Raw genomic sequence first — 22,561 nt, forward strand, 5'->3', positions numbered from 1 at the left:
CGTGCATAAACAACGAGTTCAAAGAAAGGTGTGATTTGAGTGGTGCGGTATAATATAGACCTCTGTAGCATCTACATTTTAAAGCCTTAATATTATATTCTTCTCTTATCATTCTTAATGGGATCTGTATATTTAGTAGGCACATGAGCTGCAGCATGCAACTGTGCTTGGTGTCATCATCTTTGATTTCTCAGGTTGTATATTTAGTTGGCAGAGTAAACTATGCTAAGAGCATTGCTTCCAGATACACTGAGCAGATGTAAGTTTATAAAAAAGTTTGAATCCTAAAGTAGCTAGTCCTTTCGAAACTAGAAGAATGCTGTAAGACAAGGTTTTAGGCTTTAAGTGCGATGGAATTGTGTTTTTATTTAAAATTAGTTTTTACAAGTCCACATTCCTAGTGTATGTCTTGCATGCTTTAAAAAATAAAAAAAGTATGCAACATTATTCCTTTTTTTCTGTCTTGAATTGAAGATCATGTGCTGTCCAAAAGATCATCCACAATTGCACCCTCCTGAGGCGAAAATATTTCTGTCAACTGCCAGAGCTAATACTACTTTAAAATTCTGTGAATGCTTGAACGTTAGTTACTCAAGGGAGGGGCAGCATGAGAAACTGTTCTGTAATTATAGGGTGTATTCAGAAAGCAAATGGACTAAATGCTGAGCGGTGCTCCAGCTCTGTGAGATCGTTGTCTGACCACACACTTCAGGGTCAGTCTGTCTTTACACTGCAGACATACTACACAATACACGTTGGGATAAATTCATATTTCTGAACCTGCTGTTGCTATAACTGGTGATTTTCTCTGGAGTTACCTCTTTCTTTTTAGGTTTGTTTTGTTTTGGTCTTTTTAAATCTTACCTATACAATCAACTTCTCTTGAACTTTGTGTAAGTATTTTAAGTTCTTTTCAAACCGTAGTTAATACTTTTTTCTAAATAATGAATCCCAGTAAATATTTATATCCTTAATGTATTGAATAGTTACCTAGATCCTTTACAGGAAAACTTGAATTTAGCATGTCAGACATTTATCTAACAATTTAAAAATAATTCTTAGGGGCTATAAAGAGGAAGAATTTTCCTTCACAGTTTGAGAGTTTACCTAGTTCCAAAAGATCACTATTTTAGACCTAACTGTCCCTGGACAAGCAATTGCTTTGTGCTTGTGTTGAGGAAATGGGAAGATGCGTATGGCATCTGCTGCTTTTGGAGTGGCCTCTGTCTCAGTCCCTCTTCCTTGGGGCTTCCTTATTCCCAGACCCATGGGAAAGCAGATTTATTTGGTAGCAGTTAGCAGTGTGCCTGAACTATGGAGGAAAGGATCAAGGACAGTAGGGTGGTGCTGTGCTTCCTCTAATCCGTTGGCCGCAAGGACATACTGTACTGGCTGCACTGGGGAAGTGGGGGAGGAAAAGATAAATTTTTCAATGTATCGTAGAAATTGCAGCGGATTGTGCAAGTCCCTGGTAAAGTGACTTGACAGTTATATGCAGCTATATGTCTCTGTGATGGGAGGGTCATCTGTTGCTGAATTAAAAAAGAAACAGGAAAAATGGCAAAGATAGGATAAAATTCTGAGGTATAATGTACTGCTCCAGTGTGCTTAACTGTGCTCCTTCTGGAGTCACTAGCAGTTTTTTATGTGAAAAGCAAGTTTAGGTGAGAGCTGGAAGTTTCTAAAACTCCTAGTCTTAATAATTGAGTTTTGTGTAGTAGTGGCTTTATTATGAGACGTGTTTGAGTAGCTGCTATGATGCAGTCCTCTCTTTCTTTCAAATTCATGTTTTTTTTTAACCTGTAATGTTAAAGTCTTCTAGATAGAAGAAACAAAAATGATGAAATTGAAGCAGCTTCTTTTTCTTCTTTTTTTTTTTTTGGGCTGTGGCTATGAGTAGGGAAGTCTGTACTACTTTAAAATTGAGGAACAGTGTTTGGCTCAATTACAAGTACTTCTTGTAGTTTGCAGAAGTTTTACGACTTTATCTACCTAGTAACTAAAGTTTGAAAAATGGAACAAGTGGAGCAAAGAGAAGCTTGTTTGTCACAAACATTACTTAGGTATTTCATCTTAAGTAACAACTATCATAGCTCAGAATGACTGTGATTCAACCAGATCTATTACCTCACTAGACTAAAGTTTGCAGAATATTGCATACTAAAAGAAGCTTGAGGTTAGAAATAATCAGTGTTTTGATCATTATGGTCTATTTTAAAACTCTTTAAATTGTTTTAGACAGAGCATACTTCAGTTTTGTCAGTTATTAACAACCATTCACCATGACCTTAATGATTCATTTTCTTTTTTTCCCATACAGATTGTTTTCCACCCCCACAGTTGATACATACTCCATTTGTGTTAGCCTTAGTTTTCACTTTATAAATGTTTCCAGCATTTAATTTCCAAGGTTTTCGTTGTTTGCAGCTGTTTTATCCTGCTGTTATATGGAAGCAGATTAATCAGTCAGTTTTATTGGCACACCAACAACGAAGTCCAATGTTAGAGACTCTGTAATGACTTCATTATGTATGATTTCTCATTTGCACTTGTGAACTCAGTTTACCAGGCAACATCAATAAACTAAAATGCTGGCGCTATATTCCACAGTAAGACGTTTTCAGTTCACCTTGCCCTGCCCTTGCAGTCCTTTTCTCAAGCCCCTTTTTTTTAATCTCTAGATGATGAGATTCCCCCAGATTAGCCTTTCCCCCACCTCCTTTGGAGCATCCCTTTTCCACCTGAATGAAAACATTCATAATGTCCCGGGTAAATGGGTAATCTTATGGGAAGCTTCAACCAAAGAACTAATCGTTTTTGAAAAGAGATTGAGAGTCGTGGTAGAGGAATATTAGCTTCCAGTGCACCACTGCTTCAAAAGGTTGCTGTATACTGACATATAAGCAGGGGAGAGCTAAATAAGAAGCAAATGGTTATATTACCTTTCTGTATTAATTGTTAATGCACTTGCATAACTGTTACTGGAATACTGCGTTGGAGAAGGGTCAGGGGAGAACCACAAATATCTCAGGAATGACTGGAGTAGTTGAAAACATGCCTTATTGTGGAAAAACTTCTGGAGTTCAATATACTCAGTGTTAATAAGGAGGATAAAGAGGGGCTTGCTGAGAAGAAGCATGATACCACAATGAACAGAAATTTGGTAAGACAATTCTTCAGCTGTAGCGGGCAAAGGAAGAGCTAGATGTAATGTCTGGAAGTTCAGGTAGACTAGAAATAAGGTGTACATTTTTTAACGGTGTATTTGAGAACAGGAAGAACTGCCAAATATTTGGTGGTTTTAAGTGTATTAAATTGGCTTTACTCTTCACAAGGTGGCCATTGCTATCCATATCCTCAATTTTAGAATCTGAGTAAGGGAGAGTTTCTTTTCCATAGTGATTCCCCCAAATTGGGATAACCTTAGGTTTTTCATCTCAGGTTTTCTTCAAGGCAATGTTGAGACCTATTCCTTTCCCTTCACAGATGCACACATATTTTGCATTTTATTTCAGGCTGTAGAGGTTCTGCTTTTCAAAAGAGCTTAGCCTTAGAATAGCTCCATCTGCTTTTCCTTCTTCTTCAGCAGTGCATTTTAAATATCTGCAAACACCTTCTGCTTATTTTCATTGTATGATCTGATGGCCTGTAATGGAGATGTTTGGCTTCTGTTATCACTCATCTTTGGCAAGTGAGGAGGAATGGATGTTAAAACACGCAGCAGGGTAACCTGTGGCTATAGGAATGAAGCCATAGGAGTTTTTGCTGCTCCACATTATCACAATGCCCTGCTTTGTTCTTTGGGAAAGGTGGATTTTTTTTTTTTTTTCCCTCTTGTAAAAAAAGGCTGTAAAGGTAGATTTCAGAATATTTAGGCAGAATTTTTACAGAGAGTACTAGGTTATCATCAATGTGTGCTGTTATGCAGGGGAAGGAATGTTTAGGAGGGAAGAAAATGCCAGTCTTGAACACTATTTGCTTGTGAGGATTTAATCTCCTTTCCAGTTCTCAAGCAGGACCTTAGCTATGTGATATTTAAGAAAACAAAAAACATCTACCATAGATTCAAATTGTCATGAATAATTGATTAATAATAATCCAATTCTCAAGATTAAATACCTAAAATATGCCCATGTTTTACGGATAGAAAGGTCATTGCTATCCATCATTTCCTAGCTTCAATTGCCTCTTTCTCTTCCATGAAACACCCTCCTGATAAGAGTGGTTCTTCAGAGAAAGGGATGCTTCATTCAGCTCTGTGGGGATTAAATAATTTTGCATGTTCTTGTGCCCACTATTTTATTTATTATATTCCTCTTTATTGTGTTTTGTTTTATTGAAATATAAACTTGATTTTTTTTTTATTTTTTGTTTTCTGTATTTTTATGTTGACATTTTTACTTTACATGACTATTTATTTTATTTTAATGTCTGGAGATTCCTTTTTCCTACTGGCTAATTAAGTGAGTGATTTCCGTAGTTTTAATTATGCAGTTTGGGACTTTTTTCCCCCAAGAAGAAGAAGAAGATAATCTGCTGTTAGAACTGTTCTTTTTGTTTGATGTTAATCCAAATATCTTTTCTTGGCTGATTTATAGTGCACAGTCATCTTACAATTATTGTGATTTCAGATGACTGTGTTTATTCTGTCTAAAAAATAGTGCAAAGTGTTTGAGATAACAAGTGGTTCTCTTCAAAGCTAGAAAGTATGACAGATACAGTCTTCTTGCAGTGTAACTGTGTGAGTACAGAAGTCACGCAGAATAGATTAATGGAAATTATTCAAAATATTTTGCTGAGTCTGAAAGGTGTATTATTTTAGTTACAGAAGCATTTTGTGTACAATGTTCCAAATATACCCAGGTATTCACTTCATCTGGCTGTGAAAAAAGTGTGAGCCTATGAATGAATAAAACTTTAATCAGTTCAATACTTTAATACAGGAATGCAGTATTTCATATTTAGATCCTTCTTTAAAAAAGATAAATCTTCGAGGAACTGGGCAGTAGAAGTAATGGAGGTGTAAAGGACCCCCCCTGAGAACTCCTCTCCCGGAGAGATTTTCTAATCCTCTCCCCAGCAGACATCTAGCCTGTGTTACTTCTGTTTCTTCCCCCAACCTGGCAGATTGCTTACTATTTCTGTTCCAGAAGTCGTCAAAAAACTCCTCTCGTGCCTATTGAGGAGCCTGATGGGTTTTTAACTTCTTCGCAGCCAGTTGTAAGATGGCTGACAATGCATGCATTTTTAAAAATATTCTTTAAAAATACTGTGCATCAGCTAGTTCCCTTAGCATAACACAGGAGGTAAAATGTGATGTATTATAATAGTTTCGTACTGGTTTTGGCTGGGAAAGAGTTAATTTTCTCCATAGCTGCCTACTGGGGTTATACCAGGGCAAGTTTTCAGCTACTAAGTAGTGAAATATGACTTTGATTATATAAGCGGGAAAAAAAGCTGAGTATGTTGTACAGCATATTCAGAGTATTCATGCCAGTCAAGATAAAGCATCTCATAAAGGTGGTAGTGAAAATTATGCTGTTCAACAAAATTTTGGAATTTAGTTGGCTTGAAGGCAGGCCAGTCTGTTGTGCATCAGAAGTACTAGGGCCTGTGAAAGACCCATGGATTTACTCCTACTGATGGTGCACCAGTTGAAGCTGAGGAGAATGAATAATAGTGGTCTTGAAGTAGGCTGAGAAGTACAAATGAGAAATCAGAAGTCGCTGCTTTCAGGATACCAAAAGACCAAACATTTTCACTATTCCAAATGAACTAATTAAAGTTTGCAGCTGGTGCACATGTATGCAACTGGAGCTCATGTTTGCTACTGTTCACCTGAGTCTTGATGATTCAGCTGGGGTTGTTTAGATTTCCCTCCCCCTTTTTTAAATGGAAAATGATGATGCAGTCTTTCCAGTCTCTACCTGGAAGACTTGTGCAGAAAGATAGGCCTTTTCTTGCTGAAAGTGTATCCATTGTCTTGCCATTTTGATTTCCCCACGGGATTTCTGGGATCAAACCTCTCAGCTGAGACAATTTAACATGCAAGGAATTTCACACCTCATTGTTGCACAACCATAGCAGTTTCATTTAATCCTCTCCTGGGCAGAGAGGCATTTTCACAGATAGCTCTATCTTTACAGTTACAGTCTTCAGAGTTTAAGACTGGGTCTTCAGTGTTTACAGAAGTTGCCTGTGGAACTACCCGAGTGTCACTGAAGTTAGTAGTCCCTTACTTGTAAACAGAGCTGCTGTGGGATGCAGATGTCTTCTATATAGCCACTCCCCTTCAACTCGGTTGAATGTTTTGAAGCAATGCAGTTAATGGTGGACTGCGACAGGTGAGGAATTTGTGTACTCTGTGGTGACTCCATGTGGAGAAATAAACTTCTTGCTGTTTTTTTTCCACTTACAGAACACTAGTCAAACTTCAGTGAGAACTTTAAACTGCACCAGATGACCATAAGATAGGTGCATGTATTCTGCATATCACTAGTAGCCAGAATTACCTGGAGCCTTTCATTTTCTGTTTTACCTTACTTCTGACTCTCAGAACATCATCTGAATTTATGGTCTGAGGCTGAGGAAGTTTGGATGACAGTAATCATCAGTACCAGACAAAGGTGAAATTCTTCAAGTAACATGAAGATTATTGTGCTTGCTGTGTTTGAGCCTGAAGTAAATTGTATCTTAATTTCAGAATATTTTCCTTTGTTGTATTGGTACTGTCTCAGAATTAATGTGCTGTTATGCCTAGATGGGAAAGAATATTTACATTCTTTTCCTGATTAGTTCCTTGTATAAGGGAAAGAGTACAATATATTTGTAGTGGTTCCTTAAAGAGGAAGAGTAATAAAACTCTGACCGCATTCTACGTGAAATATTATACTACAAAACCAATGAGTCAGTGTGGTTTCAGTCTGCTATTTTCAGTACTAACGGTATTCAGTTAGCCATTTTTAGCAAAAAAAACACCAAATTATAAAGTGCGTGACAGTATCGTCATGCAAGTTGTACTTTTAGGAACCTGTTTTCTGGCAGAAACGTCTTGAACTTAAACCACGGCAAAAATTCTCTTAGTTTTTCTCTTCTTTAATTTTATTTTATATTTGCTGTCATATATGTGTAGTGCTTGCAGTAAGTTTATACAGCTGAAAAGTAGTACTGTATATTGTGTGTACATCAAAATAATTCAATTAATTTTTTCAAAATTTGGAGAGCCAAAATAGTTTTTGATCTTTTGAATTTTGTATTTACTGATAAAAATGTGAAAGATGAAGAGGGGGCTCATGGTCACAGCCGAAGGCTTAGCTAAGTAATTATGGTTAAACGTTTTTCTTCTTTAAATAGCTATCCAGAGGAAAGAAAGGTCTGAATACTACTTACTTGTTCTGCATTCTGGTAATATCTGCAGTGCAAAAGTACCCACAAGTACCTTTCCCTGAAGGTATTTTTGTAAAGGACAAGGAAAAACAGGAGCCTATGACCTGTTTGCGTGTTGTGGTGGTGGTGTTTTTTTGTTTTTCCCTTTTTAAAAAAAAAATTCTTCATGATCCAAACCCAAAGGATCCCTTTGAAAAACATTCAGACGTCAAACAGCTGTGGTCACTCAGGCTATTTCTCATACCAGTTTTGTTAACTCATTATACTGATGAGGTAGGCCTCCAGAAATATTGAGGCTTGATTTAAGAAAATGATGAATTATTTGCCATGTGAACCTTAACTATTCTTAAATGAACTGTAGTGTTCTGCCATGTGAGAAACATCTTTTTGTATGGAGACTGCTCTTGAAATTTGTGATCATGAAGTGCAAACCCATGGCATTCTAACACAAGAGCTTTCAAATTCTGAGTTTTATGTCTGGACCCATGAAAACTAGAGGCTTAACTTTTACTTTTAAACTTGCTTCCCGAAAATTCTATGCAGTATCCTAATTATCATGTTTTTACTTTAATCTGAAGCTGTAAATATTATGACACTTGTTTAGAAAAAATTGTAAGCTTTAGCAATGCTAATGGTAAGCGTAGCAGACTTTCAAATAAGAGACTATTTCCTGTTGCAGAGGTTCCTCAAGTTTAAGTGAGTTTTATTGATTTACAGCTCAGACTTAAGGTTGTATAATGTTTGCATAAAATGTTATGAAGTTTGCTTTTGAGACAAGTCAAGTAGAGCAAACTGTTAGGCAAGCCTATAAAATATGTAGCCTATGAGTCAGATTTGACCTTCAGGGCAAGTTTTTGCCCCTGAGAGACAGCACAAGCCGTTTGTCCATTCCTTGGTGGAGCAGTAGCAAGGCTGCCTTCAAGTCTGGGTAGCTACGAAATATGTCTGTCTTCAAAAATAAAACCTCTTAGCCAGTTAGAAGGCATGTGCCTTTTCCCATCTCCCTGTGGTAGATGCATATGTTAACTGCATTCTGTAAGTTGCAACTTGAAATAAAATTCCCATTTTAACAGAAAAGCAATGAAAAATTCTTAGGCTGACCAAAATTGGCCTTAAGAGCAGTGTCAAACCAGAGTGAACATATTTTAGGTCTGTACAATTCAGAAATACAGGAGATTAGTGAACAATGCTCCTTTTGCTTGAATTTCAAAATGAAGGGAACATTTATGTTTTGGTGAGAAGATTTGGGATCAGCCTGCCTGGAAAGGTTTATCTGAGTGATCAAACTGAGTTTTTCATAGAAGTGATATTAAAAAATATTTGGATGGTGAGGCAGGATGCAGAGCTAACTCTGGGTAACGCACATGTAGTTTTCATATATGTAAATTACACCAGCTCATTTAACAATTTAGTATTTCCTAGCTATTTGCTTTGTAACTATGACCTTATAAAGTATTTCCCTACCTCAATATATATTCTTTTTACTGTGTGCTAACTTTAGTGGTAATAGTCACTATCATATTTATAATGTAAAATCAATATTGAGAAATATTTTTATATGAGAATAGCTCTTTCAGCAGACTATACACTAATCACTCTATAAAGTATCTAGCAGTGTATGTTCATGCATCTGAAGTAGTTATAAAGACCTTTCTTTAAAGATGAAACATCTTTCTTAAAGATGTTTTGTAACAATCTTCATTACAGCCATTCTGTAAACTGTTTTGTGCTGGATTAAGACTTGGAAAGTTTAAACAAGTGTGAGTTTTATATTTACAACAAATAAGACAGCATTTAACTTTTAAAAGATACAGAAGTGAAAAAACAAGCACACAACACCATTTTAAAGGAGGAATTCAAATAAAAGTTATCTTTTTTCCTCCTTTGCTCTTCTTTTGCCTTTCCTTTGACTGTTTCTTCATCTACTTCTCTGTCCACTTGATTTTCTGATTCCCATCTGTTGGGTAGTGTTATGCCTGAGGAATTTAATCAATAAACTCAATCTTAATTTTAAATAAATCACCGTTTGGTTTTGACTGTTTGTGTATTACAGAGCATCCGCTACTCTAGCTCTGTGAGAAGAACACCCTAACTGAGAGACCTTATTTGCTGTGCTGTGCTGCCTCCTTGAACAACAGAAATAACCAAAAGCTTTCTTTCCTTATCATGTGTGCATCCACAACCGCAATTCTGCTGGGATAGCTGGAATAGGGCAAGAAGTTTAGCCCTCATTATCAATATTTTGTTGGATATTTGTGGAACAGGTCCTTATGGAAAAGGAGAGAAGACTTGTTTGATTAGCACAGCGAAGGTTCCTGTAGAATGATCCACTTTGCTCTCAAAATTTAAATTTAGAGTTGGAAATCCATCTCACAGTGACTATAATGGAATGGCATTTCAAGGTTTTGATTATTTAAAAAAAAAAAACCCTTTAGGAATTATGGTAATTTTGAAAGAACTTAAAGGATATGGATTGGTGATATGGTAGAAAGAGAAGTGGTGGCTGTCGTGGTGGAGTCGAAGTTGGAGGAATACTGAAAGTTTGTTCTCATTCTAAATAAATTGTGCTGTGTCCTCTTTCCCATATTTATTTTATGAAGTAAAAAGAGAGAGAAAAGAGTGACCCACCCCTATTATAGTTACTGTCTTTAAGCCATTTTTCTCTTTTCTGTTTGCATAATTTTCTCTAGTCCTCCCTTCCCCTCTTTTTGGTGTTTGTTTGCTTTAACAATCCCTTTTCCTGTTTCCCCACTTCTTTCTCTATTACAGTTACATATCTAAGCAGTGACAGGAAGGTTGTGCTTAGAGGGTGACGGGAAATGTTTTTAAAGGGCTTCAGTATAAGGCCTGTTCACTTCAGCTTCAGTGTGTTAACATCAACATTTAGGCTATTTTGTAAGTAGCAATGAACCTTCTTATTAGAATTAATATTTTGACTCTTGGAGAATTAACTTTTATGTGTAAATTAAACATTATGAAAAGGTACTGTGCACTCAAGAAAAAAGCAACCCTGTTAAATATTACAACCAAATATGAAAATATCAACTTCTGGAGTCATGTGGTTATGTCAGTTTTAAATTTTCATAAAATAAACAACAAATTAACCTGGTCTTAGTTTGTAGCTACTGACAAAAGCTGAAAGTTAAAGACTCAAAGCTGAAAATGCCAATAGAAAGGATATATTTAAAAAGAAAGTGATTGATTATTTTTGAGTAGTTTGGCTTGGCAGTACTGCACTGTAGAGAAACAAGGAATTTTGTTTAAATTAACGTAACACTAATTAAATATAAGGTGGCAGGGAGATGTTCCCATTGTGAGCTGTTAATTCCAGCAGCCTAAGAAAATGATATGGCATGATAAAATGTAGCTAGTTGTGCTGAAGGAACAGTAAAGAAAAGGGTGCTGGAATTAATTCCAAGTGTCAGGGCTATGGCAGCAGTGCAAATAAAATGGCAGATGGCATGAATCTTTAGTAGATAGGATAAGGATGTATCAAAACCAGTGCAGTTCTGTCCCTTTGGCAGTTGTTTGAATGGTTTCCTGAGAGCTTTTCTGTTTGGGGCCAAGAAATGCAAGAAGGGAGGCTGAGATGTTTCTCAAGCACGAAACAGCTGCACAGCACAAAGGGATGGAGGCAGCAGTTTGGCTCACCCATCGCCAGCCTGGTTGAGCTGTTGTTACTGGTGATGACATGAATGTTTTTGTAGGGCTGAAGGCTTGTGTAAGCAGCGAAGGAAGGTTGGTTGCGTGCAACATAGTTGCTGTCTTTGCTATGAGACAAGAGTTGCTGCTGTACTTTGGGTCTTTTTGGGTAAGAGGGGGTTGCTGCCTCAGCTGTGACTTTTTAAAGCCCTTGAATTGTAAAAGGACAAAAAAAAAAAAAAGAATGTAACTGTAAATTCTAATGCTTTCACTTAAAATGCTGTTTCTTTCCTGGAAATCCTTTAGCTTATTTGCAAAACCTTATAACAAAGTGTTTTAAAATGTAAAAATGGACACTTTTCAGTTATGTGAATAACATTGACATAGCACACATTTCACTGCTGTATCTGCACTCCATTTAAAAAAAAAGTGATTGTGATTAGTGTACAGAAGGATTTTCTTTTTCCCCTCAAATAAAGGGAAGTATGTCTTCTAAATAAGACAAAACAAAAGGTTTTCAGAAAAAAGGTCCTTGTTACAAGAAGCACTGATTCAAAGCATGGGTCTCATCCAAATTTAAATGCTACTTAGAAGTATTTTTAAACAATAGGTGAACTAAATAAACTTCAGTGGGGCAAATTATGTAGATTTATAAGTTGAAAGAAATATTTTGTATATTTTTAGTAGAGAATGAAAATGATTCCATATGTAATGTTGAATGCTTTTAAACATGTTGAAATAAGAATACTCCCTCTCTGTATGTCAGAGATAAAAACCAGTATTCTGCTGCTATTCAGTCAGTTCTGCAGTATAAGGACTTGCAGGTGCTACTGGTCTCTACTATATTGAAATAGTTTGAGCGTAGTAATTCCATAGAGATTTGTATCTCGTTTCATGAACGGAGTGGAGAATCAGAATTTTAGCTCACTTGTGGGATGAAAGATAAAGGTTGTACAAGTAATTTCATCCTGTTAAGACAATTTACCTGTTTCTTCAGATAATGTGGTACTTTGTCCTTTGTGTTAAAGTGTTTGTTTCTCTGAATTTTTCTGCTTGTAGCTGTTGGTCAATGATGTGACACTGTGTTTTTCTCGCAGGGCAGATTTATAACTGTGTGGCTCAGATATCAGAGCTTTCTTATGAATTGTTTGACCAGCTTATGCTTTGTTTCCTTTCAGGAAACTAAGTGCATGGTTTTTCCAGGAAGTTTGGTCTTCACCAGACACGGTCAGCAATGTGACTTTTGCACTGCTCTAAGGGCTGTGTGCATGAGCAGCAGGCAAAAACTCATTTAGCAGATTTTGTTTTAGTATATTGAATTCATATAATGGAGGACATGTACGAAAGCTTGGCCAGGATGGGTGGGTTTTATCTGAGTCAGAAAGAGGACTTCCTAGATCATTTTGGAAGAAGGTAGTAAATAAGAAGTAAGTAAAAAACATCTCCCTATGTGCTAAGTATTGGTGACAATGATTATGTGTTAAGCACATTCAGCTTTGAATTGAACACAAAAATCTCTTAGTTGATAAATTTTTACATTCTGGAATATATCATTGCCTTTCAGCATCTGAAACTACTGGTTTAGTGTAAAACAAAGTTAAATTGCCTGTGGGTTGGGGGAGGTAAAGGGCAGTGAGCAGCCTTTACTCCATGGGTAGTTGCCGTTTTGAGTCTGGTTCAGGGTGTGAGGGGGAAGGAAAAAGAAAATTTAGGCTTTCCAAGGACTCTTATCAGAGAACTTTTCAAGGTGTATTCTCAAGAATCTGATTTTCACAGCTTGCACAAAAAACATTTTGGGTGAGACTTTGCTGTATCTGTTCGAGGCACACCAAAACCAGTGGTTAAGAAAAATAAAAAGCTCTAATTTCTGAGTCATCCTGATGCCAAGCTGGTGCATTAGTGGCATGAAGCAGCCCAAGAGCCAGCTTTGGTTATGGCAGCTCTGCCTGGACTTTCCGTGTGTGACTCAAAATCCTCTGGTGCCCTGGGGTGTCCCTGGAGTGCTTTGGGATTGGGAGGCCCTGCTCATCCTGCCCGCAGGCATAGTGGCCAGGTGGCATGGGTGACAGGGGTCCTCTGCCCATCTCCTACACCCTGCTTGCCCTGAAGGAATTCCTGTAGCCCAAGGACATCCATAGCAGAGACTGACCCTTCTCAGTGTGTTTAATGTTGTCCGTGCAGATACATGTTGCTTCTCTTTCTCCTCACACTTTGTTTTTTCAAGATTGGGAAATAGATGGATACTTGCTGCACTCTCTACTACATTTCCACTTGTTTTTTCCCACTGACAGTCACTCTATTAATTGTCCAGTCTGTAGTAAGGATAAACTGGGTCCTAAGGAGTATTGCCGTGGACCTCAAGTCCTCTTCCTGCTTTCTGACACAGAATTTTCCATCATGCCACTGTTGCTGAATGTGGCTGATTTTTGGCCTGGGCTCCAGGAGCCTCTCTGACCTCGAGCAGAAGGGGAACTATTCCTTCAACTCTAGATCACTGTGCAAGTACAATCTGTTTATCTTCATTTTATTTCATTGCTTATCAACTAGTGATTTATCATTTAATTCTTTTCTTACTTGTAAAATTTGTAGCAAATACTTCATCTCTAGTGGGATTTTACTTGTGAATTTTTTTGATTCTTCTTCCCTACTCTTTTCTGCCCTCACAGACTGAAGCAGCTCAGCTCACTATGTGTTTTTTCCTTTTCTGTCTCCTTCCCCTCCAGTGCTGTCTTCTTCTGGGTGGTTGCTATCTGTTCTTTTTTCTTTTGATGTCTTTGCTCTACTATTGTTTTAATAATGTAAAATCCCAAGTTTTAGCCTGTTCCTCGTGGTTACTGCCCATTTGCTTCTCCTGTTCCATTTTCCTTGCAGCTGTGCTTTCTCTTTCTTCCTTTAGTTTTCTGGTAGTTGGTAGCAGCTGATGCCAAACTTAGCATCAGCTCTAGGTTGCTAGGAAGAATAGCAGAGAGAAAGTAAGTGCAACAAAGGGGTCAGAAACTCGGATATCAATGTATGCATTACTTTTTTGTACTGATATTCTGTGTGTTTTCCCACTACTTTTTTACATTACCCTCTCTTTGGTGCTGTCTTGTTTTTTCCCCTATCTTTTCTTTAGTTTTGTTAATAGTAGCATTGGGTAATACTTAGAATTATAGAGATGACAAAAGACAGAGCACGAAGAGCAGGGTGTCAGGTTCACACTTGAGGTGGAGCACTTTTTGGAGTCTTCTGAAATTCTGTCACTTACATGAGTGGAGCACTAGAAGTCAAGGGAGCAGGGAACATTAAGGGAATTGCTCATTCCAAGAGTTTGCCTTCATGTTCTTTTTAAAACCAAGTACAGCCAGTTTTTGTGTATATTTGTATGAGTTTAACTGAACGCTGTAATCTCATCATCTGAAAACTCAGTATATATGATCAGTGGAGAATAAACCTGACCTTTGAGTATTTTCTCACTCAAAAGCGAATGGCTAGGGCTAGGCTGAGAAGCTATTTGCCTCACCATCCCATGTTTTTTCTTGCAGTGAAACATTATCTAGTTTGTTAGTGGTTGTTGGGGTTTTGAGGAAGGGAGCAGGAGGCGATGAAGCCAAGAGGACCTGTTTGTGCACTTGCCCAGGTTATGGCTGTTAATGACATTGAGGTTATCTCTCCTGTCTGGTGCATCCTGCTGTGTGGCTTATGAGGCAATACCCAGCAAGCGATATCCTGTTGTTTGTAGCTTCTCTTTGATATTTATTATTTGATTTGGGAACAAGTAACACAATGGTGAGGGGCATCAAAACTGTTCCAAATATTTGACTTAATGTCTTAAGTTCCATGGGACACCAGTGTGTCTTTATGCAGTGCTATAACCATATGTTGTAATAGGTACTAATTGCATAACTGCTGTAATTGTCATGCCAACAGCTTGGATTACTTTTTTGAGTCTAGTGGTTAATTAACCTTCCTTTTAAAATTAAAGCTGCAGATGCAAAGCATTCTGTTCCTCAGTGAGGTGGGGTTGTATTGGGTTGGCACCCCTTTGTATCCTTTATAGTTTTGGGGGCTGTGTTCACGTTTACTAAATTACTGATTATTTGTGTTTCAGAAATAGATCACTTTCAGCACTTTAGAAATTAATAAAAAGCCTAATTCTCTGATTTTTAATTTTGTATTATTTTGTTCTCATATCCAATTTCTACAAGCCACAGTGCATTATAAAGAAAGATTTAAAAATAATAACAACAGCAGCAAAAAAAATCAAGTAGATTATTATGACTCTTAATAAGTTACCTATGTAGAAAACATAGGAAGAAGTAACTAGGTGTTTCACCTTAAATTAAAAAAAAAAAAAAAATCACCTTCAGAAGTAATTCATTAATGTGTAAAGCACCATGAAATGTTGGAATGGTGACAATGAGTTAACCTGCCATTGCACCCATCTGTGCAACAACTGCCACTGCTGTAAGTAGTTGTAATGCTATGAAACGTAAGAGCAAATAGACTGCAGTTCTTTTCCAGTCCTCTAGAAGAATGTATGAGGAGAAAAATGGATAGATAAATGTTGCAAGTGGAAAGCTTGGAGTAAAATTTCCCACTTTTGAACACAGCTTTATATAGAAATTCATTCCCTGGCTGTCTGAATGCCTGTTGCCTACAATGTCCTGTTTTGTGTTTGGCTCGGCTCTTGGAGTTTTCATGGCAAGCTACTGCTGCTTGTTCTCAAGAAAAGAAAAACTATGCTACATTAGGAACTATATGTCATTTCATGTGGATGTGGCTTAACAAACATTGCATTATGTGAATCATCTTTATTTCTAACTGTATTGTGATCTAGCAAGAATTGTCAAATCATCTTCAAAGTTTATCATAGATGCCGATATTTTCAGTCTCGCAAAAAACATTGCTAATGATTGCAAGATTTGTGTATGATAAAGAAGGACAATTTACTGATAATCTAATGGTAATTAGAAGACAAAAGGATATTTGGATTTTGAGATAGTTGTTGAAAGATAGGTAATTAAAGATGTTAAGGATTTACTCAGTTCAGCAATGATTAAAAAATTGCTGTTGTTGTCACTAAAAAAATCAGCAGGCATTTCTTCATTTTGAAAAAACAAGTCAGGAAAGAGGATTTGTAAATGGAGAAATTCACTCCACATTTTCAGTGGGAATGCCTATCAACTTTGTAAACCTCTGGCTACCAGCCCTTTTCATGCTTCCCTGTGGTAGCTGCTTCTTTCTGGGTATGTCAAAGACATCTTTATACAATTCCTGCAACCCTTCAAACAGTGTGTAAAGTCCTGCAGTGCTTCCAAAGGAAGGCACTGCAGGTGTCTTTGCACAGATTTAAGAGTACTCTTGGCACCTTCTCGTGCACTTGTGTCGCTTTCTCAAGCCATAAGCACGCACGCACACATGCGTTTGCCATTCTTGTCAGCCCTTCACCGACTGAGAGCTGACAGGATAAAATGTCTTTTCCCTTTGTCCCCTGCCAGCCCCATTTCTGTTATACCTGGTGTTCCCTGGATGTGTTCTCAGACGTATTTTAACAAAGTGTTCTCAGTGTGGGTCCTGTAAAACTCGTACCAGCAATTTTACTACAGTATTTTCATTACAAAGGGCATCCTGTTTCATCATAATATATTGTATTCATTTTGAAGATGTCCTCATGTCTTACAAGAAGCAATTCTAAAAAGGTGGTTGATGCTGTTAGTTGGTACTTTGTTTTCCTTGTAAAGTCAGCATGGTATAAAAAATTCAGTGTAAAAAATTGATTTTAAAAGATAGATTGTACCTTGATGGTACCTTGTTATTTAGTTAATGTATGCCTTCTGTGATATGGAAGCTGCAGTATATGCTATTTATGTCCTAGAAAATATTCAAAAATAATTGCTGACAAAAGCCACTTCACAGGTTGACTCAGAGGTACATCTTGTAATCTGAATGTTAATATTCTGGATAGCTAGGCAGAGAAAACTATTGATGTAGTTTGAAGATCCATGTAGAGACTAGTCAGGATTTTAGTTAGAAAAGTGGGGAGGGAGAGAGGTTGAGATATTTGAGTTCTCCCAGCTTCACTGAAATTTTATGCTTATTGAGCATATGAATGCATACAATTTGTAATATTTTTGAAAAGGTAAGATTTTTTTCTAGTCAGTTGGAAATGTTGCCTTTTATATCTCAGGAATTTATGTCTTTTCCAGAGCCATTTGGAATCACCTTAATTTTACTCTAGAATCCAGGCAGCCCCTGGTTTTACTGTGCAATCCGTGACTATCTGTCATAGTCTTTATTTTTCCCCTCAAGCTTAGGTCTGTGTTATGAAGAAGCACTGATGAAAAACAGAGGCCTGATTCTTACCTCCCTTGCATGTGGTCTCTTCCATGTGATCCATGCAGAAGGAGTAGGAGCAGCTACTACTGAGATCAAACAATTTCTCCAGCTCAAATTAGCATGTAGATCTTGGCTTTCAACATTAATGGACCCAAGCAGGACCTCTGTATTTCCTAAAAAGAGCTTATCCTCTTTTTGTACTTGGAATTGTTTTAGGAGGCAGACAAGTGTTGAGGATGTTTTGAACTGAAGTGATACTTTGTATTTTCTTGATATTTGGAAATCCCAAAGGTTATATTTTTTTTTTACACCCAGGAGTCGTGCATTTTTATTCCTCCCTAGTACACCTGCAAAAATATTGCTTCTGTGGCCTGATCTGATGTCATAAACTATTGTGTCATAAATGAAGAAAAACAGCGTTCTTACTTCTCTGGGTATGCAGTCTGATGACTCAGGCTGTAAACTGGAAAGTATTTTTTCCATCGGTGGTGTTGGCCAGCCTAGCAAACTCCACGGGCATCTGTATCAGCTGCCTTGGAATTGCTTTTGATGTGATTAGGCTACTAATTAGCTGTCTCAATTCTTCTCTCCCTCCTGATGTTTTCTTTTGATTCACTTTGACTCTGACGAGTCTGTATGCTGTGTATGTTTGGTTTTGTGTTTTGTCTAAAATCCCTAATGATAGCTTAGACTGTCCTCTTTTGGTTGAGAGTTTCCCTGTGTTGACATACATTTTGCTGTTAAATGCATGCATAGGATTTTTCTCCTAAGAATAGCTGTTATTTTGCAAGGTGTAAACAATGTATTGTCAGTGTGCATATATACGTGCATATTCATTTAAACTGTGCTAAGGATTTTACAGTCTGAATGAGAATGTGCCTAGTTACTTCAAAACCATCAAAACCATCAAAACCATAGTAAAAGTGTAAACAATGTATTGTCAGTGTGCATATATACGTGCATATTCATTTAAACTGTGCTAAGGATTTTACAGTCTGAATGAGAATGTGCCTAGTTACTTCAAAACCATCAAAACCATAGTAAATGTTTAGTACTGGAATATTTATTCACTAGATAGTAACCTCACAGTTAAATTATTATGTAAAGTCAGTTAAATAACAGCGGAAGTTATTGTATTAAGGCCCACTTTGCAAGGAAACCAATGACAAGGAAGCAGTGAAACACGCTAATAGATTATATGCTATACCAATATATTGCCTTTTTATTGCTTTTCCACAGGCAGCAGATTCATGTATAGTTATTACTAGCTACATTATCTGCTAGTTTTCTATCAAAAAAGATTCAGTCTATTGAATCATTAATCCAATATTTATCATTCTTATTGAAAATCCACTAGTGTTAGCACTGTATAAAATATTGACTTAAATCTACTGGTTTTGCTAAAGATTAAAAACATATTAACCTAAAAAGCACAGTATTTCTTAGGACATTTGAAACTATTCATTGTGGGTGTTTGAAATGACAATATTTCTATGTTGTGTGAGGAATGATTTTTTTTTTTTAAAATCTTTAACATATAGTAAGTGACCAGTGCCATCCCGATTTGAAGATGCTGAATGTACATCCAACTTATATTTGAAATTTTGATGTGTATTGCGTTAGTTACTGAATATCAAGAATAAAATTTTTGCTCATACATAGAGTGTAAAATGGGATCTTTTGTAGCAGCACACGGCCTGTTTAGAATGATATAACAGGCGCTGAATGTTCACATATCAAACAAAATGCCATCTTTCTGTAGAAAAGAGGTGTCAAAAAGTTTCTTTGTACCTTTAACGCATGTGATTATGTAGTACAAAATGCAGAGTTTGTAAAATTTCTTGAATATACAGGCAAAAAATGAATAATTCAAAACAACTCATAAGTTCTACATTCTATTGTATCTTTTATAACGCAGGCAGAAGATAGCATTGTGTTCCCAGTAGAGCTGAATTTGCACAAGTTACACCTCTGAAAATGCCAGATGGTCTATGGTCTACTTTTGAGAGCTGTCACATATGTAAAGATTTGAAAAAAGAAAGACAGCTGAATGAGAGCAGTGGATCATTAAAGAGAGAGTGAGAGTCCCTGGATATCACTGTGTTTTAAGAAGCATTGTGTCGTTCCCCATATTACACCTTTTTTTTTTTAAGATATACACAACCTTTAAAAAATAAGGTAAAAATATTACTGTTTTAAACTGAGTGGTTGTGGCTTAATCTTGGAACTGTCAATTGCTTTTGTTCTTTATGCTAGAATGCGGTCATATGGCTCCTAATTGGTTTCAAGTGTGTTTTAACCATAAGATTCAAGTCTCCCTAGTGCAAAATTATCAATAAAGTTAAAATAAATTTAAATTGAGGTAGCTAATCCATTCGGGGTTTTATTCCATTTTGATTTGACCTGTGTATCACATGTGAATACTGTAAAGCCAGTCAGCTAAAAAGTTGTATGTTAATGCTAAAAGACGGTAGTAAGAGTACTTTGGGAACAGGATTATTAAAAAACAAACAAACAAACAAACAAAAAAAACACAGAAAGCACCCCCTTCCCCAAAAAACACATAGTAAAAATAATAATAAAAGCAAACACAAATGACTGTTTAGATTCCCCAAGACTGCCCATTCATCCACAGTTTGACAGAAACACACCTAATTTTGAAGATGGAATTTTGGATTATTTGTCAAGTTACTGTATTGTAGCAAAGCACCAAAAATATACAAACAATTGTAAGCTGCCACCACCAATTTAGCTGGCTTGGAAAAGGTCATGACTGTCAGTTTTAGAAACTTGCGTGTCCAGACATACAGAATTTTTAGTATAGTCTGTTGCTTTTATTTATTGACGAATGTTAACCCCTCCCCAGTATTTCTAGGTTCTTGGTACAACTGCACCACTCCACTGTTTGGAACGCAGCATGAGGAAACATCATTACATGGAACGTGAAAAACACTGTTCTTAATAGTACAATTTACATTTGAGTGGGATAATGAAAATAAAGCTACAGGGAGCTACGGGTATGAACACTGAACTTTAGAGGGTAAAAATTTTGATTCCTGTTGTTGCATATGATTTTATTTTTGACTGTAGTTAGGTCTACATTGACTATTTTTAAAATGGGAGGATCTGATTAGTTTTTTAACAATATTTATTTTGCACATATGTGGAAAGATGTCCCATAAAAAGGGTTCCTGGTGGTATACTTTTAAAGAATCCTGTTTCAGGTACGAGAAGACTCCCTAAAAGACTTGTGTTGGGGCTTTTATGATAGTCTGGAGATGTTAGCAGAATATACGCTACAAATGGAATTCCAGAGTGCAGAAAGTGCCTTGCTTATGCTTCTGTTCATAGGTTTTGCAAGCACTAATGCAAAATTGAAAGGAGAAGCAGTTTCTGTATTGCCATTGAAAACTTTTTGGGCTTTTTTGTTCAGGTGTCAGAGAGCATTGTGCTCCTGCTCTGTTGGCTTGGAGGTTCCTGAGCAGTTACTGCTGGTAATGGAAGTGAATGATCTTTGTCTTATGTGCAACGTCTTTGGGGAGGCTAAAGCATAAATGTTTCCCCCAGCCTTCCCTTTCCTGTAACATGAAATTATCACTTTTGCAAAGGAGGTTCCATCAGGGTTACTCTGACGTAGATAGATGTGGGTCGTCTAGGGTATCTTCTTAAAATCTCAGTTGCTGTGACTAAAAAAAATCAAATGGCAAGAAAAAATGAACCAGCTCATATTTAAACTATTATGAAAAGTATCTCTTTTTGCCTGTGAACATGACCAGGAGTTAAAGTTTAAGGTTTATCTGAAGTTTAATCTGGACAAGTTTATGATAGTTGGAGGAAGCAATCTGAGAATGGTATCAGTGTCCTTGATAAAAGGGAAGCATTGAAGGTTTGTTAGGCAAGTTCAGAACTGAGAGTCTTTTTAGAGACCATGTTAGTCTGTGTGTCCCAGTAATATTTATCTGGAAGTTTGGTCACTTGTATCTGAAGTAATCAGTGGAGATGTTTCTTTTAGAGGAAGCTAACTATAATTATCTCTACATATTGTTATCTTGGACACAGTGTAATCTACATACAAAGCTATACTGTGACATCATCTGAAAATGGATATGAATCATCTGAAAAGAGAATGAACTGCAGCACTGTTTTTCTTTACTGCTGGCACTGTCTAATCTCTCTTCAGTTGAGTGTTCAGTAGAATCTGTAGAATCTGGGCTTTTTCCTTGACATTAGATTTATAAATAGCTGAAGATTGGACTGCCTGAAAACCTCCTCATGTCTAAGCATGATACAGTAGTGTTTTGAGTAGGAGAGGTCATTGGACTGATGCTTTTTGGTTATGAAATCTTGTTGTGTTACTATGTGTATAGTTTAATTAGTTTTCAAACAAAGTCTGCATTTTTTTCTAAATAAGAATCTTCAATTGGAAACTACTTTTTTATTACAAAGCTTTACATAAAAAAAAAAAATCCTGCATCTTTTCTTTTCTTTAGATACCAACTTTAAATACGTAGACAATGTATTTTCCATGTTATTAAAAATACACTCCTTTGTGGTACCGTAACTCAGCAAAGAATGGTCAAGTTTCGTGCCCTCTCATTAGAATGTACTCTTGGAGTCTTAACCAGGCCACTGCAGATTCCTGCCTTGACAGGTTTTGTATTTTTTTCCTTTGACCATTTCAGTTTGCTGCCATTAAAGCCCTAACTGGCCCATTACAGCCATTTTAAAAATTGTGATTCTGAATTGAGGAATATGGGCGGGGGGGACTCTGGCTTGCCACAGCTGTGCAGTGTTTGAATGCGTGTTCCTTCTGGTTACTTGTTCACCTCGTCCACAAAACCAGATTTTGATTGGTTTTGTTCTTCCCAACAATCTTTATGAATTTAAGCTCAAACTGTTGTTAGTTACCTGGATACTCCTATTCTTCTCTAATATATTGGTCTGTGGTGGCTCATTTTTGGGTGGCCCCTACCTTGTCACTCAGGTTATTTTCTGAAGACTGGCAGGTTGGCCAGCCTGCAGCTTCACTTATGTTACTGCACTCTTTACCTTCTCTCCCATACCTTTTTCTCTCCTGTTGCATTCCCCTCTTTTCTTCATTTGGCTCCCTTAGCCCAAGTTTATCTCAGTTTTGCTACTTTTTCTCCCATTCCTGATTTTTTCCTTCTTCAAAATACGTGCCTTATTCTCTCAGTCTAATTCACAGAGCATTGCT

At 36.9% G+C, this 22,561-nt stretch overlaps 1 protein-coding gene across 3 annotated transcripts in view; it reads left to right on the forward strand.

Moving 5' to 3' along the window:
• Positions 1 to 22,561, forward strand: part of MDFIC (MyoD family inhibitor domain containing) — a 50,464-nt gene that overhangs the window by 11,980 nt on the left and 15,923 nt on the right. The window lies entirely within an intron of this gene.

This window comes from Platalea leucorodia (genome assembly GCF_965183815.1).
Source record: "Platalea leucorodia genome assembly, chromosome: 4".
Taxonomy (NCBI): domain Eukaryota; kingdom Metazoa; phylum Chordata; class Aves; order Pelecaniformes; family Threskiornithidae; genus Platalea; species Platalea leucorodia.